This window comes from Danio rerio, chromosome 13 (assembly GCF_052040795.2).
Source record: "Danio rerio strain M-AB ecotype USA chromosome 13, GRCz13ab, whole genome shotgun sequence".
NCBI classification, from domain to species: Eukaryota; Metazoa; Chordata; class Actinopteri; order Cypriniformes; family Danionidae; genus Danio; species Danio rerio.
The window spans coordinates 54532371-54550000 of NC_141033.1; the positions used below are offsets into that span (position 1 = coordinate 54532371).

General features: G+C 38.1%; 2 protein-coding genes across 7 annotated transcripts in view; one reads left to right on the top strand and one right to left on the bottom strand.

The window, feature by feature from the left end:
• Positions 1–17630, bottom strand: part of inpp5a (inositol polyphosphate-5-phosphatase A) — a 639159-nt gene that overhangs the window by 73132 nt on the left and 548397 nt on the right. The window lies entirely within an intron of this gene.
• cfap46 (cilia and flagella associated protein 46) overlaps positions 5539–17630 on the top strand; it is a 199082-nt gene continuing 186990 nt past the window's right edge. For all 6 annotated transcript variants that reach the window (XM_087279874.1, XM_087279876.1, XM_087279878.1 and 3 more), the window contains exon 1: positions 5539–5598. The gene's annotated coding sequence lies outside the window, so the exon portion shown is untranslated. The remainder of the gene's footprint in view (positions 5599–17630) is intronic.

Sequence of the window (17630 nt, forward strand, 5' to 3'; positions counted from 1 at the left end):
TAAGGTTAATACATTTGCAAATACTTTTATATGTTAAAAATCACATAATTGGTAAAAAAAAAAAATAAAAAATAAATAAATATATATATATATATATATATATATATATATATATATATATATATATATATATATATATATATATATATATATATATATATATATATATATATATTTTTTTTTTTTTTTTTGCTCGAACCAGCAACCCAGCGACCTTCTTGCTGTGAGGCGACAGCACTACCTACTGCACCACTGCCTTGCCCTATATATATATATTGCTTTATATGCAGCAAACTCTCAGCAGATTCACATTACCAGCATTAAGGAATAATTATACAAGGAACAAACAAATAATCCAATAAACTAACCTGAGGAATGGGTTGAGAAAACACACGTCTGCACACCTGAGGGGCTCCAGCATTGGCCATGTTGTAGTCCTGTGACTTTATCATCACATGACCACTAAAGGGGTGTGGCTAAAAACTCTATAGGTGGGTTCTACTTCATGCAGCGCTGCACAGATCTATATATATATATATATACACACTATACACTATATATATAGATATACATCATCACACCAACCCAGCCAATATAGCACTTATAAATATATACCACTTTATACAACTTTTCACAAGATCAAAATCCCATAATGCAACTCAAAATAAGATGAAATAAATGGGGAAAAATTAAAATATGAATCTCAAAATACAGAAAACTGCTAATGTATGAATATTTCTACAGTGTAGGCCAATATGCATAAGCTGATAAATGATGTGTTATTTCTGCTGGTTGAATAACTTCACCTGCATCACCAGTCAATGCTTTATCATTACGATGAGAAGAACATCGCCAGTTGTTTATCAAAAAAATAAATAATGAGCCAAAGAAAGTAATAAAAATCACATCAAACTTTTTAGCAGTGGCGAGATATAGAATCAAGATATCTAGGGGAAACAGCTGAAATATTAAACATGTCGTGGTCGTCTTCTTCTTTTGTTGTCTGATTAGGGGACGCTGTTTGTCTGGGTCAGTATCTGGAGGAAAGGAAGGCCTCAGATATGAAAAGAAATGAAGGAACTGCAGAGGCAGAACAATGAGCCGTCATTCAATAATTCACTGAGACTTTCTGTGTGTCTCGGAATCGCATGTGAAGAAGCGGCGCTGAGATCTTGAGGCGTCTCAGAACAGGAGTTTGGCTTTATTCTCAATGCTGTGAAAAGTCATTTGTTATAGTTTCTAATTACATTTGTGCAAGCTCGTTGCTTTAATTCAACTAGATAATATTTACCTTAGGTTGGCTCAGTGGTTAGCACAATAGCTTCATAGCTAGAAGGTCACTGGTTCAAGCCTTGGCTGGGTCAGTGGGTGTTTCTGTGTGGAGTTTGCATGTTCTCCCCATGTTGGTGTGGGTTTTCTCTAGGTGCTCCGGTTTCCCCCACAGTCCAAACACATGCGCTATGGGGAATTGATCAACTAAACTGGCCGTAGTGTATGACTGTGTGTGTGAATGGGTGTTTCCCAGTACTGTATCTCAGCAACATGCAAACTCTACACAGAAACGCCAACTTATACAGCCGGGACTCAAACCTGCGACCTTCTTGCTGTGAGGCCACAGTGCACACTGCGCCACCGCACCGCCCTGACTACACAACATATTTCCAATGAGTCTTCATTGTAAGTTCATCAGTGTAATGATTTCCTCCGTCATGCAGCACGCTGGCGTTTTTACGTTGCCGTACGGTACGACCAGGGTTACTTTAGCCGATTGGCCGAGGTGGACGAGCTCTTTCACTGTTTTTATCATGTCGAGCTGTAAGTTTTATCGCATGTAATTTGACATCAATAAAAATGACACACAGCTTCAATCTTTAGAGTGCTGCAAACTGCATTAAACTTAGTGTTTCAGCGCTGTTCAGACACGAGACACAGTTCATCATTCTTATTGTCGAGGACAACACAAAATCTTGAACAATACACTTCACTGAACATGTATCATACGCATAGATATCGGCTATTTGACTACACGGTGTCTCAGTGGTCAGCACTGTGGTCTCGGAGCAAGAAGGTCGCTGGTTTGAGTCTCGGTTGGGTCAGGTGGTGTTTCTGTGTGGAGTTTGCATGTTCCCCCTGTATTGGTGTGGGTTTCCTCCGGGTGCCACTGTGGGCTCATAATATTGAGCTATTTATTGTATTTATATTTGCAGGATTAATATACACCGCACTAATGAATGATGTCAATACTAACTTTTATTTAAGGTCGGAAAATTAGATTATAAAAAGCAGATGCTGAGAGTGTGTGTGTGAAAGAGAGAGAGAGAGGGAGAGAGAAAGTGAGAGAGAGAGTGAGAGAGAGAGTGAGATAGAGGGACGTATCTGACAGTGATCTGATGAGGATCGGGGCCTGCAGTGGCGCATCTGTGGCCTTACAGAAAGAGTTTTCCTCTGGTGACTTAAAAATGTGGAAAAAATGAAAAACTGTCACTCACAGTAGAGCAGAGAGAGAGAGAGAGAGATGGAGGAGTATGTGGAGTGAAAAACTATCTATCTGTCTGTCTATCTGTCCATCCGTCCATCTATTCATCCATCCAATCATCCATCCACACATCCTTCTGCCTATCCATCCAATCATCCATCCACACATCCTTCTGCCTATCCATCCAACCATCCATTTATCCATCCATCCATCTTTCTGCCTATCCATCCATTCATCCATCCAACCATACATCCATCTAACCATACATCCATCCTTCAATCTATCCATCTATCCATCCAATCATCTATCCATCCATCTTTCTGCTTATCCATCCAACCATCCATCCATCTATTCATCCCCCAGATATCTATCTTTCTTTCTGCCTATCCATCCATCCATCCATCCATCCACATTTCTGTCTATCTATCCATCCATCCATATAATCATCTATCCATCCATCTTTCTGCCTATCAATCCAATTATCTTTCATCCATCTTTCTGCCTATCCATCCTCCATCCATCCATCCTTTCGCCCATCCATCTATCCATCCATTTGCCCATCCATCCGTATGTAACAGGAAAAATAATTTTGTCTGTGACACCACCACCCCTCAAACCCCCACCCCCTCAACTCTTCCCTTTGTCCACAACAAGCTCAAAATGTTGTCATAGGGCCCGTACTGGCCAGCGGCGCCCTGGCTACCCTTCATCACATGTTCGGGGGAAATAGAGGAAAACACTTTAACGGGATTGTAGCGGGATAGAGTGATAGAATACAGGAGTAACAGGATTTGCCCCATTCTCCTCCTCTGTGCATCTCTTTGACAGTGTTTTACATGTGTCCTGCTGATTCTCCATCTGCTGGAATAGACCTTGAGTTTAACTTAAGGTCATCCGCTGCTGTGCTTCATCTTTCTGTCTAATTAGAGGTGTAAAGCTGGAGTCTCTGACAGCACAACACATCAGTTCAGCTGCAGGTCACAGAGCAGACCTGATCAATGAGAGTCCGCTGCTGCTGCTGCTGCTGCTGCTGCTGCTTTACAACATTAACCCTGATTATCAGAACAAATACTGCGTCCTGCTGACCCACCTGCACACACAGATTACTGCATTGGCAGAATAATTATTGATAGATGAATTGGATGGATGGATGGATAGGTGGGTGGGTGGATGGATGGATAAGCAGAAAGATAGAAGGATGGGGATGAATAATTAGATGGATGGATGGATGGATGGATAGGTGAATGGATGGATAGATGGATGGATAGATAGAAGGATGGATTGATAGATGAATTGAATGGATGGATAGAAGGATGGATGGATGGATGGATGGATGAATAGATTTGCGAATGGATGGATGGATGGATGGATGGATGGATGGATGGATGGATAGGTGGATAGATGGATGGATGGCACTCACCGGCCACTTTATTAGGTACACCTGTCCAACTGCTTGTTAACGCAAATTTCTAATCAGCCAATGACATGGCAGCAGCTCAAGGCATTTAGGCATGTAGGCATGGTCAAGACGATCTGCAAATGCCTTGTTGATGAGGCTAGAGGTCAGAGGAGAATGGCCAGACTGGTTCCAGCTGACAGAAAGGCAACAGTAACTCAAATAAGCACTCGCTACAACCGAGCTCTGCAGAAGAGCATCTCTGAACACACAACACGTCCAACCTTGAGGCGGATGGGCTACAGCAGCAGAAGAGCACACCGGGTGCCGCTCCTGTCAGCTAAGAACAGGAAACTGAGGCTACAATTCACACAGACTCACCAAAACTGGACAATAGAAGATTGGAGAAACGTTGCTGCTCTGATGAGTCTCCATTTCTGCTGACACATTCAGATGCTCGGCTCACAATTTGGCCTCAACAACATGAAAGCATGGATCATCCTGCCTTGTATCAGCGGTTCAGGCTGGTGGTGGTGGTGTAATGGTGTGGGGGAGATTTTCTTTTCTTTTACCAATTGAGCATGGTGTATTATAATTTTTTATAATTTCATTTTTGACCAAAAATGAATAAAATGTGTGAAAACATGATTCTATTTGTAATTTTATGTAAAAAAAATGCTCTGAATGACAACTTTTTATTTAATTTTATTCAGAAATGTCATCTATACATTACAAAAGAAGGCTAAAATGTAACTCAAACACATGCAGTGTATAACCTGTAAATCCAGAGAAACTGAGAAGTATCGGTTCATTGTCTTTCCATAAATAAATTCAAACTTAAAGTTCAAACAAAAAACAAATATTAAAACAAGAAACTTCAAATGTGAAAGAAGCATTAATTTAGTCCACACGTGTACTTGTCATGCTTATTTGTATGTTATTATTATCACATCTCCATCTCCACTATGGACGTCCAGCGTTCTCCAGCCTCCGGCGCCTAGACTGCAGCTCTGCACAAGACACTTGGCCAGAGGAGAAATGGTCGTGTCCAACTGAGCCTGGCTTCTCTCCAGTTTGTTTTCCTTCACTTTGGTCAATTGGTGAAGTTTGTTCCTCCACTGTCGCCACTGGCATGCTGGGTTTAGACTTGTGGAGCTGTGCATGGATGGATTTACTCTTCAGTGTTTGGACTTTCAGCAGTGAAGATTAAATCGCACTGAACTGAGCTAAACTAAACTTCAGCTCTGAACACTGGACTGACACAGCTTCAGTTTACTAGAACTTCTGTGTTCAGCTGCTGCCATACAACAATCTACAGTGTAGAAGTGCTGGAGAAACAAACATGAATGGAATTAAAAATTACTAATAAAAAAGTAGTCATTTTAATAATCAAAGTCTCATTTCACTTCTTATTTTAAAGTATTTAGTGGGGTATTTCTCAATTTTGTTATTTAATAAAATAGTATGTATTGTATATTTACATTGCTGTTGTAGTGGTTTAACCTGTATGCAGCCTGTGTCTGAGAGTAGCATCATTTCATTGATCCTATTTTAAAAGTAAAGCAGACCTTTTTCTGTGTGTAGTTTTGTGTTGAGAAGGTATAAATAGAGTTCTTAGCCACACCCCTTTAGTGGTCATGTGATGATGAGGTCACAGGACTCCAACATGGACGACACTGGAGCCTCTCAGGTGTGCAGACGTGTGTTTTCTCAACCCATTCCTCAGGTTAGTTTATTGGATTATTTGTTTGTTCCTTGTATAATTATTCCTCAATGCTGGTAATGTGAATCTGCTGTGTGTTTGCTGTATATAAAGCAATATATATGCACCAAGCTGATGGAGAATGTTTATCTTTTAAGCCATTTAAGAAATGGTTTCTTAATAACCAAGCTTGAACATGTGGACACAACATTGTGGGTTGTTGATGTTGTTGTTGATTTGTGTTGTTTATTTGAGTGTAGTTTATAGTTTGAATGTGTATTTGTATTGATATTTAGGCCTTTAACATCTAGCAAAGGGAATCCACCAATGAACGCTAGTCTCTGGGCTAATTTGGGTGCATATATTCTCTTGGGGAACATTTATAAATGTTCACTGTCCCATTGGAGGGAAAATTAAATTAATAAACTTGAGCACAATGTGTTATGTGGAATGCGTTATAAGGAGCTCTTGTAAGTAATGAGTTTAGCAATAGCATTTGAGTTGGTTTAAAACATGTACAATCATTTTTTTTTTCAAATGGCTAATCCCTTAGCATGTTAAAAGCATGATTTAAGCACTTTGCTTACATTTTTTAGTTCATGTTCTAGCTTGAGAGCTAATGTGCAACCATGTTTTGTCATATTGTAAACGTTATTAAAGGTGCTAGCTAGATAAAGCTACTTTGCTACTTTGTATCACGTTTCCAGCATTCTTTATCATGTTGGTAGCTGGCTTTAGAAAGTCATAGCATGCTTTAGCACATCGCTGGTATGTTTCAGCATGTGATGTAGCCCGTTGCTTTAGCATTTTAGCACATTACAATCGTTTTAACATGATTTATCACAATGCTACCATGCTTTATAGCTGTATTATGGCATTGCCAACATATTTCACAACACAGATTTCATCTTACTAGTATTGTAGCATTCTGCTAACATGGTGTAGCATCATGCTACCATGATTTATGGGATTGTCATTGCTGACATTTAACTTTTTTTTTAGTGTACATTAACTTTCATCAAATTGCTAATGCTTTAACATGTTGAAATCAAGATTTTAGCACAGTGCTACCAAGTTATTGCTAGTTAGGAGTTTATTGTATGTAGCTTGTTAACATGAGTTAGCCCATTTACATAATGTCTTACACTGCTAATGTGCTACCTCATTTTGTCATATTGTAAACATTGGTAAAGGTGCTTGCAAGCTAAAACTACTCTGCTGGTCACGTGTTCTAGCATACGTCATGTTGGTAGCTGACTTTACAAAGTCATAGCATGCTTTAGCACATTACTAGCATGTTTCTGCATATGGTGCAGCCTGTTGCTTTAGCATTTTAGCACATTACAAAGGTTTTAACATGATTTGCCATAATGCTACCATACTTTATATCTGTATTATGGCATTGCCTACATATTTTACAACACAGATTTCATCTTGCTAATATCATTGCACTATGCTAGCATGGTGTACCATAATGCTACCATGCTTTATGAGATTGCCATTGATGACATTTTACTTTTTTTAATGTACATTAACTTTCATAATAATGCTAATGCTTTAGCATGTTTAAAGCATAATTTTAGCACAATGCTGCAATGTTTCCATTTATTGCTAGTTTGGAGTTTATTGTATGCAGCATGCTAACATGAGTTAGTGCATTGACACCATGTGTTATCATACTGCTAATGTGCTACTTCCTTAAACGTTTAAACATGATTTATCACAATGCTACCATGCTTTATTGCTGTATTATGGCATTGCCTACATATTTTACAACACAGATTTCATCTTACTAATATCGTAGCATTCTGCTAACATGGTGTAGGACAATGCTACCATGCTTTAAAATTTATTTTTAAATATACATTAACTTTTATCAAATTGCCAATGCTTTAGCATGTTGAAAGCATGATTTTAGCACATTGCTGACATATTAGTTCATGTTCTAGCTTGAGAGCTAATGTGCTATGTTTTGTCATATTGTAAACATTGTTAAAGGTGCTAGCTAGCTAAAGCTACTGTGTTGGTCACATGTTTCCAGCATACGTTATCATCTTGGTAGCTGGTTTTAGAAAGTCATAGCATGCTTTAGCACATCATTAGCATGTTTCATATGGTGTTGCCTGTTACTTTAGCATTTTAGCACATTGCAAACATTTTAACATGATGGTGTAGCATAATGCTACCATGCTTTATGAGATTGTCATTGATGACATTTTTACTTTTTTTAAGTGTACGTTAACTTTCACCATATCGCTAATGCTTTAGCATGTTTTAAGTTATTGCTAATTAGGAGTTTATTGTATGTAGCTTGTTAACATGAGTTAGCCCATTTACAGAATGTCTTATACTGCTAATGTGCTACCACGTTTTGTCATATTGTAAACATTGCTAAAGGTGCTAGCTAAAACTACTCTGTGGTCACATGTTTCTAGCATATGTTATCATGTTGGTAGCTGGCTTTAGAAAGTCATAGCATGCTTTAGCACATCACTAGCATGTTTCAGCATGTGATGTACCCCGTTGCTTTAGCTTTTTAGCACATTACAACGTTTTAACATGTTAAACCACAATGCTGCCATACTTTCTATCTGTATTATGGCATTGCCTACATATTTTACAACACCGATTTCAGGTTACTGATATTGTAGCACTCCGCTAACAGTAGCATCATGCTACCATGTTTTTTGACATTGTTATTTGACATTTTAGTTTTTTAAAACCGTACATTCACTTTTAATAAATTGCTAATGCTTTAGCATATTGTATAAATGTAACCACATAAGTGTAAAGCTTTAATAGCAAAATGTAAATGTGGCTGAAAGCTGTAAAAACAAGCAAATCCTGCACCCTACTCAACATGGCAGTCTATTCAATTGGTATATTAAAATGCTCCCCTTATTAGTGGATAAACTGTGCTCTACTTTGTCCTTTCTTCTTCTTGTTTCTCCAGGTGAAGTTGTTGTCAGTATGCCCCACATACAGCAGCTTCTGGTTAACGTGTATTGTAAATGTTCGGTTTATTCTGAAGACGATGGGCAGTTTCTGATCAGATATCCGGGTTCAGATGTAACTCGTGCTGTTGTGAGTTAGTGAAGGACTGCAGATGTGTGTTTATTCCACTGAGATTTATTCCTGACCGGCCGCTGACCCGACACTCTTCAATAATCTGCTGCAGGATTTCCTTCACACTCATCACAGCTTCTATTGAGCAGAATAAAAGCAGTTTATGTGTGACTGAACATCACTTCTGACCAGAGCTGCGGTCCACAGACGGCCACAAAAGAGCAAGAAACATGCCCAGATAGCAAAATATACTCGGGCCAGTTCCGGCTAGATTGTCGCCTGCCGGAGACTAACCCCTCGGCCCAACTTCGGCTGCCGGACTCGGGCCGGATGCCTGTGGACTCACTGCCCGATTCCGGCCCGAATCAAGCGGGCCAGATGCGGCGGCCGTAAGCGAGCCGACGCTGCGCATCCGCGCCGAAATCGGCGCGAGGGTAATGTGCGCTGCGGCCCGGAGCTGGCGCGACTCCGTATTTATACACCTTATAAAACCTTTTGGTATTACATTGGTACTTGATATATGGTATTACAACCATTTGAATTTATATAACAGCAAACACAGGCTATAATGTAAACACAAAGTGTAAGCACTGCGTTTAACCTTTGAATAAAGTGCAAACTGCATACATATTCTGTAACGAAAATAATCAAGACAAATGACAAAATAAATAAATGTTAAACGTTTATTGATTGCATGACAAAAATAGTACTAAAATTTTATAAATAATTTTGTAGTGCACAAGAATATCAATATAAAAACAACAATAAAACAACACAATAAAGACACACAGAAAGATTTAAACAAAAAAATCTAAAAATTACACACAAACACAGATGTTTTTAAAACAACCCTGTTTTCCCAATAGACTTGAATTAAAAATTTGTAAAAAACAGCTAAATTTTATATAAACCTAAATATAGAAACCAATTTAAGATATAGCAAGAAACATCTTAAAAATACCAATGACAATCCGTAAAATATCCAAGTCAAACTTGTAAAAAGTACTGCAGAATTCTGAAGAAACATCTTGAAACATTTTTTAATAAAACATTAAAATAATAATAAACAAACAAATATATATATATATATATATATATATATATATATATATATATATATATATATATATATAAATAATTGCAGAACAAAATCAATTGCACAAACAGCAAGACATGAGTGAGATGATTATAAATTTCATATATATACACGTCTTGTGCAATTTTATATTTATAATTTTATTTGTATTACGTTTATTAAAAATGTATCAAGATGTTTCTTTACAATTTGGCGCACACACATACATACATACATTCCATACATATATACACACACACACATAAATATATACATATACATATATATATATATAAATGCAAATGAAAGTAACAAATTGTTCAAGTATCAGGGAACATCCTAATACACTTAAAATGTTGTTTAAAAAATAAAACAAAATAGTGATGTAGACATTTGACACATTAGCTTTCTCTTCTTTCTTCCTCCATCCCTGTCAGGGGCAAGTTGTAGCTACCTTGTAATGCATTTTTCCACTTCTTTATCAGTGGCGTGGTATGGACATTTGTCCTCACTCCATCTGTGATTAAAAGATAAACAGATAATTAGTAGTGAACAAGTACTAATGTAAAAAAAAAAGAAAAAATTAGGAAAAAAGTAGGCTACCTACGAAGCAAAAAAAAAAAACAATAAAAAAAAACAAATAAACTTAAAACACTTTGAAATTAGCAAGAGCTTGAACTTACCAGTTTCTTCATTTGTTCAGGCTGCTCCTTTAGTTGATTTTCAAGCTTTTCCAAATCCAATTGGCCAAAGGAAGGTCAAATGTGTTTACATCTGGAATTTCATCACGTCTGTTTTGGTTTTGTGAGAATCAGGCCCAGCTGCTGCTTTATGACGTTGCATGATTTTAAAACTTCAGTCAGTCGTGCTAAAAAAGAAAAATAACAGATTAGTATAAATCAACCTGTAGCTTATTCTCATACAACTTCTGTAAATACAACAGTGGGTTAGACACTGCTGATATTCTCTAGTTGATCTTTACTTTCTAGCTGCATTAAACCTTAACAAATTTAGTGATGTCTTACAAAAACATCACGAGATGCAATAAGTTCTGTCTTGATCTCAAACTGCACTAGAACAAAGACTGTAAATGTTCATAGGTGTACTGCAGGAGTGTCCAAACTTTTTGGGCCGAGGGCCAGATGCAAAAAAACAAACGTTGTCGCGGGCCAAATTTTACATACATCACACAGACATATATATATGTCTGATATGACATGATATATATATACATGATATATATATATATATGACATGATATATATATACAGTTGTAGTCAGAATTGTTAGCCCCCCTAAATTATTAGCCACCGTTTATTTTTTCCCCAATTTCTGTTTAACGGAGAGTTAAACATTTTTTCCACACATTTCTAAACATATTAGTTTTAGTAACTCATTTCTAATAACTGATTTATTTTATCTTTGCCATGATGACAGTAAATAATATTTGACTAGATATTTTTAAGACACTTCTATACAGCTTAAAGATGACATTTAAAGGCTTAACTAGGTTAATCAAGTTAACTAGTCAAGTTAAAGTAATTAGGCAAGTTATTTTATAACAATGGTTTGTTCTGAAGACTTAAGGGGCTAATAATTTTGACCTTAAAATGGTTCATAAAAAAAATTAAACCGCTTTTTATTCTAGCCGAAATAAAACATAAGTCTTTCTCCAAAAGAAAAAATATTATCAGACATACTGTAAAAATGTTCTTGCTCTGTTAAACATCATTTGGGAAATATTTAAAAAAGAAGAAATAAATCAATAAGGGGCTAATAATTCAGACTTCAACTGTGTGTAGATAGACAGACAGACAGACAGACAGACAGATAGATAGATAGATAGATAGATAGATAGATAGATAGATAGATAGATAGATAGATAGATAGATAGATAGATCATAACAAGAACTGCTGCTTAATTGAATGCATGTAATAGCGACACCCGGTGGTTATTTATTGAATTACGTTCATTTTTGTATAGCGGGCCAGATTCTATTGATATTTATAAAAAGCCTCGCGGGCCGCAGTTTGGACACGCCTGGTGTACTGGAATGTACAGTATCTGTGCATCTTGATGGTGGTCTTAAGATTTCTGCCATAGTCATTGATGGTGATGTGACTTGTGGTGCTGCATTGATTTCTGAAATCTTCATACCTGCCTTTTATCCAGCCTCTTTGTTCCAAGTAATTTTTCTTCATCACGGTATAGATGTGTCTATACTGTCCCTTAATCAGATACATTTACAAAACAAAACAAAACATCACTTTAGTATAGTGCCAGGGCAAAACTCACAGGTCGTAATAGATCAATGACATAATGTTGACAGTATGTGTTTAAAATAATTGCAAACAAACCTGTTCTGTCTTTAGATGTATGACAGGCGATCATCATCCTCATCTGTCTACCAGTCAGAAATCACAGTTGCGTGTGGATGTTTGAGTCGAGCTTCCTCATATGCATCTATAATAAAACATCACATTGTTGTTAACCTCCCGTAAAGAAAAGTTCAAACCCTGAAATACTATCAAAGTTAATTAATGCATATAATACCTATAGTGTAAATAATCAGTACACAGAAGGTTGCACAAGATTTATTCGGAGATTCATGCAGAGTGACAGCCTTATGAATCTGAGACATAGATTTGTAAGATGGCCAAGCACATGCATTATTCTTTACCCATGAAGATTAACCTACCATTGTGAAAAATGGTTGATGATGACAGCCAATAACAATAAACCATTTCAGCTGTTTGTGAAGCAATTAGTAATGTAATGTCTGAAAAGCTCAATCTATGTTGAAAATGTATCAGCAGTTTACAGCTTATAATGGACTTTTAGCACACAACTATAACATGCCTATTCACGTTCAAAAGAGTGTGCCATTGACTTCTTTGGTCGTGATGTGCTGCAAAATGATCTCACTAACCTTTGTTAAACAAGAACAATGAGACTTAACCAACAAATATTGTTACCCATTCATTTAAATCAGAATTTATCACTGTCAATAACATAAAAAACAAAAAAAAAAAACCATCAAAATCTGCTTTAAGACGTTCAGTTTTACATTAACTGACCATTACAGCTTGAACAAAAGATATAATTGATTCACATAGGCTAACACATATGAATTAAAGTCCATAGTAATATATTTCTCTCGGATAATTTAAAGAGAATAGTAAACAGTCGAGTTTCCATCATTTTCGTGACTAACTGCATAAACAAGATAAACAATAATATTTTATTAATCCAAAACGATTCGTTTTTATTTACACATAATCACAGAATTAATACTGTTGGAGAAGTATACGCCTGTACAATGATTTTTTCAACATCCACGGTACTTTATAATGTTAAATCAGGAAAAAAACACGTTTTGCCAAGTTAGTTAATGGATTCGTCTACAGAAACTTTCTTTAACGCAAAGTTAGCATACACACAAATTCGTTTCATGTTTCTTTAACATAATTAAAATAGTTTTTAGTTACTACACACGTTACAATCTAACATTGTGTAAAAGGAAAAGGAACTTTCAGACGTGTTTGTAACTGTTAGCGTTAGCATACATTAGCTCCAGACGTGTTTCTTAAAGCAAGTTACATTTCGTATCAAACTGTTTTAAATTACTAAACGCTGTTACAACCAAACACCGTGGAAATGTTTTAAGCTCTAAATTCGCTAATTATACAGAACACAAGCAGTAAAAAGCTTACCTTTCTGACCGGACTCCACGTGAAATGTTTGAAAAACCAACCCTTTTCTTCTTGTGATCTTCGTGCCATGGTGGTTGACAACCAGCTTTTTGGAGCATTACCGCCACCGTCTGGATTGAAGTTTGAATCAGGAATTTAGTAACGCATGTGTTTATTATGAAACCAACTTCTGCTTTAAAAAAAAAACAGTCAGCACAGGAGCGTGCTATCTCAAAAATAAGCGAATTTTACATATTTTTTCTCTAGATGACATGTATAATCTATTTATAAATAATATTGTTTTGTTTGCGTCTAAACATTGCGACCATCCACACCAAATATTCTTTTTTTTTTTTTTTTTTTTTGCTATCGTACCATTAATATTTTCTCAAATTATCATTAAACGTGGAGCTAACAGATTACTAGATAAAATAAGAACTTAATCGGTTGCCATCAGCCGAGTCCTTGCCAGAAGCGGCCAGGATATGGTTGACCGGAATCGGGCCAGTGCTTTACAGCCGCATCACAACCGCATGTGCGCGAGCGAGCTGCGGGCCGCACTCGGCCCGGATAACACTCGCCGATGCCGAGTCGGAGCCGGAGGCGCCGAGGGGCAGCCGAGCTCGGGCCGATTACTGCCTGCTATCTGGGTGTTGTCTTCAGATTAAAAACACACACTGCCGAGAAACTCAACCAACAAATAAAGCGTAGCCTCATCGACTCCACTGTTCAGGGGAAAAGTCTAAGTCTCTTTGCTGGAAAATGCAGTTTAAACCAGCCTAGGTTTTAAAGGGGTTTTGGCCATTTCCAGCCTGGTCTTAGCTGGTCTGGCTGGCAGATGACCAGCTAAGAGCAGCTTGACCAGCCTAGCCAGGCTGGTAGCCCAGCCCAAACCAGCTATGTCCAGCTTAAACCAGGCTGGTCAAGCTGGTTTTAGCTGGTCATTTTCCAGCCTGACCTGGCTGGAAATGGCCAGAACCCCTCTAAATGCTTGGTCGACCAGCTAAAACCAGCCAACCAGCCTAGGCTGGTTTAAGCAGTTTTTTTCAGTAGGGTTTGTATCTGCTTTTAATTCTGTGAAGTGTTTTAGAGAGGCTGATTGTTGTATTGGTAACCTAGCAACCAACAGTAAACAAGGCAAGCATAATGGAGTCACATGGGTGTAATTTTTGCTACATCACACTACAAAAAATCTAGCTTAAACCATCTGGTTGGCTGGTTTTAGCTGGTTGACCTGCCTGGTTTTAGAGGGGTTTTGGCCAATTCCTGGCTGGTTTCCAGCCTTTTCCAGCCTGGTCTTAGCTGGTCAGGCTGGGAGATGACCAGCTAAAACCAGCTTAAACAGCCTAGCCAGACTGGGAGTCCAGCCAAAACCAGCTATGTCCAGCTTAAACCAGGCTGGTCAAGCTGGTTTTAGCTGGATTTAGCTAGTCATTTTCCCTCCTGAACCAGCTAAGACCAGGCTGGAAATGGCTGGAAACCAGTCTGGAAATGGCCAAAACCCCTCTAAAACCAGGATGGTAAACAAGCTAAAACCTGCCAACCAGCCTAGGCTGGTTTAAGCTGGATTTTTCAGCAGGGAAGAGATTATTCAGCAAATGTGTTTCCATCTCTAAATATAGTCGAATGGGTTATATGCCCAGCTGTGTTTTCCAGCCAGTGATGAACTTCCACACTGTAAAACCCGAAATGAAATAAATGAAAATTAATTCATTTGAAAAGAGTTTTGAACTCTGTGTTAAAGGTGATGAGTTAATTAAATACCCCATTACTTCAACTTAAATGGAGTTAGTTGGAGTCGTACTGGATTTCTACCTTCAAACCCATCTCAACAAATCAATGTTTATCCTTATTCCTCCACATCCTGTTTCTCGTCATTTTTATTAAATATAATTATGTGATTAATTGAATGAGTATTTCACTTTGAATTGATTTGACTAATGAATAAGTTAACACATTGCTTTATGTAAGAAGGTTCAGTGTCCTTGCTCCTCTCTTTGCCTGTCCATTTTAACTTTGATTTCAGGAGACACACAAAAACCAGGTCATGGAGACCTCTCTCTCTGTCTCTCTGTCCTTCTGAAGGGAATTACCATGCAGAGGAGAAGAAAAACACCGGTTCTAGTTTGTTCCTCCACTGGCTTGCTTGGCTTTGGACTTGTGGAGCTGTGCATGGATGGATTTGCTCTTCAGTGTTTGAACTTTAAGCAGTGAATATTAAACCACACTGAACTGAACCTTAACTCTGAACACTGGACTGACACAGCTTCAGTGTACTAGAACTTCTGTGTTCAGCTGCTGCCACACAATCTCCAGTGTAAAAGTGCTACAGAAATAAAGATGAATTCAATTGAATCTATACATTTTTCAGGCGAGCAGAAAAAACATCGCACATTAAGGGATTTTTGTGGCATTTATATGACTCGCAGTGCACATTAAAACCCAGCTAATAACACAGCACATCAAAAATAACTAATTACTAATATTTAAACATGTTTGAATGTGCTTTTCAAAACTTGAATGACAATCTAAAATAAATCCAAGACATTTAAAATGTGATATTATTTGTCATTTTTAACAAAGAACTATTATTTCTGGTTGGGCTCAGTCCTTTTTAGATATTAGATTATGCAATTAATTTAAAGTCTTTGCATTTTTATGTCTTGAACTTTAACAATCATTTATTCATTTTCTTTTCGGCTTAGTCCCTTTATTAATCTGGGGTTGACACAGCGGAATGAACCGCCAACTTATCCAGCATGTTTTACACACCGAATGCCCTTCCAGCTGCAACCCATCACTGGGAAACACCCATGCACTCTCATTCACACACACACAACGGCCAATTTAGCTTACCCAGTTCTCCTATAGCGCATGTGTTTGGACTGTGGGGGAAACCGGAGCACTCTAAGGAAACCCATGCCAACACGAGAACATGCAAACTCCACACAATAACGCCAACTGACCTAGCTGGGACTTGAACCAGCGACCTTCTTGCTATGAGGCGACATTGCTACCCACTGCACCACCACGTCGCCTACATTAACAAGTATGCATTTTTTTACACTCATGCATTATTAACAGCGACCTGCTTTGCAGACTTCTCATGTTTTCACACAAATATCCGAACAAAATGAAATAAATAAATAAATGAATGAATAAGCAAATAAATAAACTAGTCTTAAAACATGACTCCACTGTGTTTTCATACCTCAGGCGCATGGACACACTCACACACACACACACTCACACACACACTTCTCTTCTTCTGAAATCCAGACTTTGGCTTATTTTTGGCAGGTTTTGTTGCTCTTCTTCCTGCATGTCTCTCGCGGGACAGGAAGTGCCTGTTTACTGCCGTTAAAAAGCCCAAATCCTGTGCAAATGTGTCCTGATTTGATATGCAGTTCATGCAGAGGGAGATCTGCTGGGAGAAGCACGACGCAGGTTTGCTTCACTACAGACTAAACTCAGTTTAATGGCATGCTTGTGCACAGATTTCCTCACTAATGATCAGTTTATTAGCAAACATTATGCAGAGCTGGAGAAAAAACAACAACAAACTGACAAACAAACAGCTTTTAAACTATTAATACCATTGAAAGGCGACGCAGTGGGCATGTTCGCATTACAGCAAGAGGGTTGCTGGTTCGAGCCTCGGCTGGGTCAGTTGGTTTCTCTGTGTTGCTGTGGGTTTCCTCGGGTGCTCCGGTTTCCCCCACAGTCCAAACACATGCGCTATAGGGGAATTGATCAACTAAATTGGCTGTATAGTATGAGTGTGTGTGTGAATGGGTGTGTATGAGTGTTTCCCAGAACTGGGTTGTGGCTGAAAGGGCATCCCCTGCCTAAAACATACACCAGAGGACAGCAACAGCCTTCGAAATGAGATGCAGATTCATAAATACACACAGGTTGCTTTTAATTAGCAAACTACTTGCTCATTTTTGTGTTGTCAATCTGGCAACCTGCACTGAGTGATATTTTGAATTCGAACTGCAATACCCAGATCAACCACTAGGTTAATCACACCTCCTTTAAAATGAACATTTATTCATGTTTTTGTAACATTCATTTTCCTTTAGCTTATGCCTCATTCACCTGTCTCTCTGGGTGGAGACCTGCTGCAAGCGCAGGTCTGTGTAGGTCTACAGCACGGAGAATACAACCGGCCTCTGCAGGAGCTGAGAGAGAATCACATGAGCTCTACTGCTGCACCTAT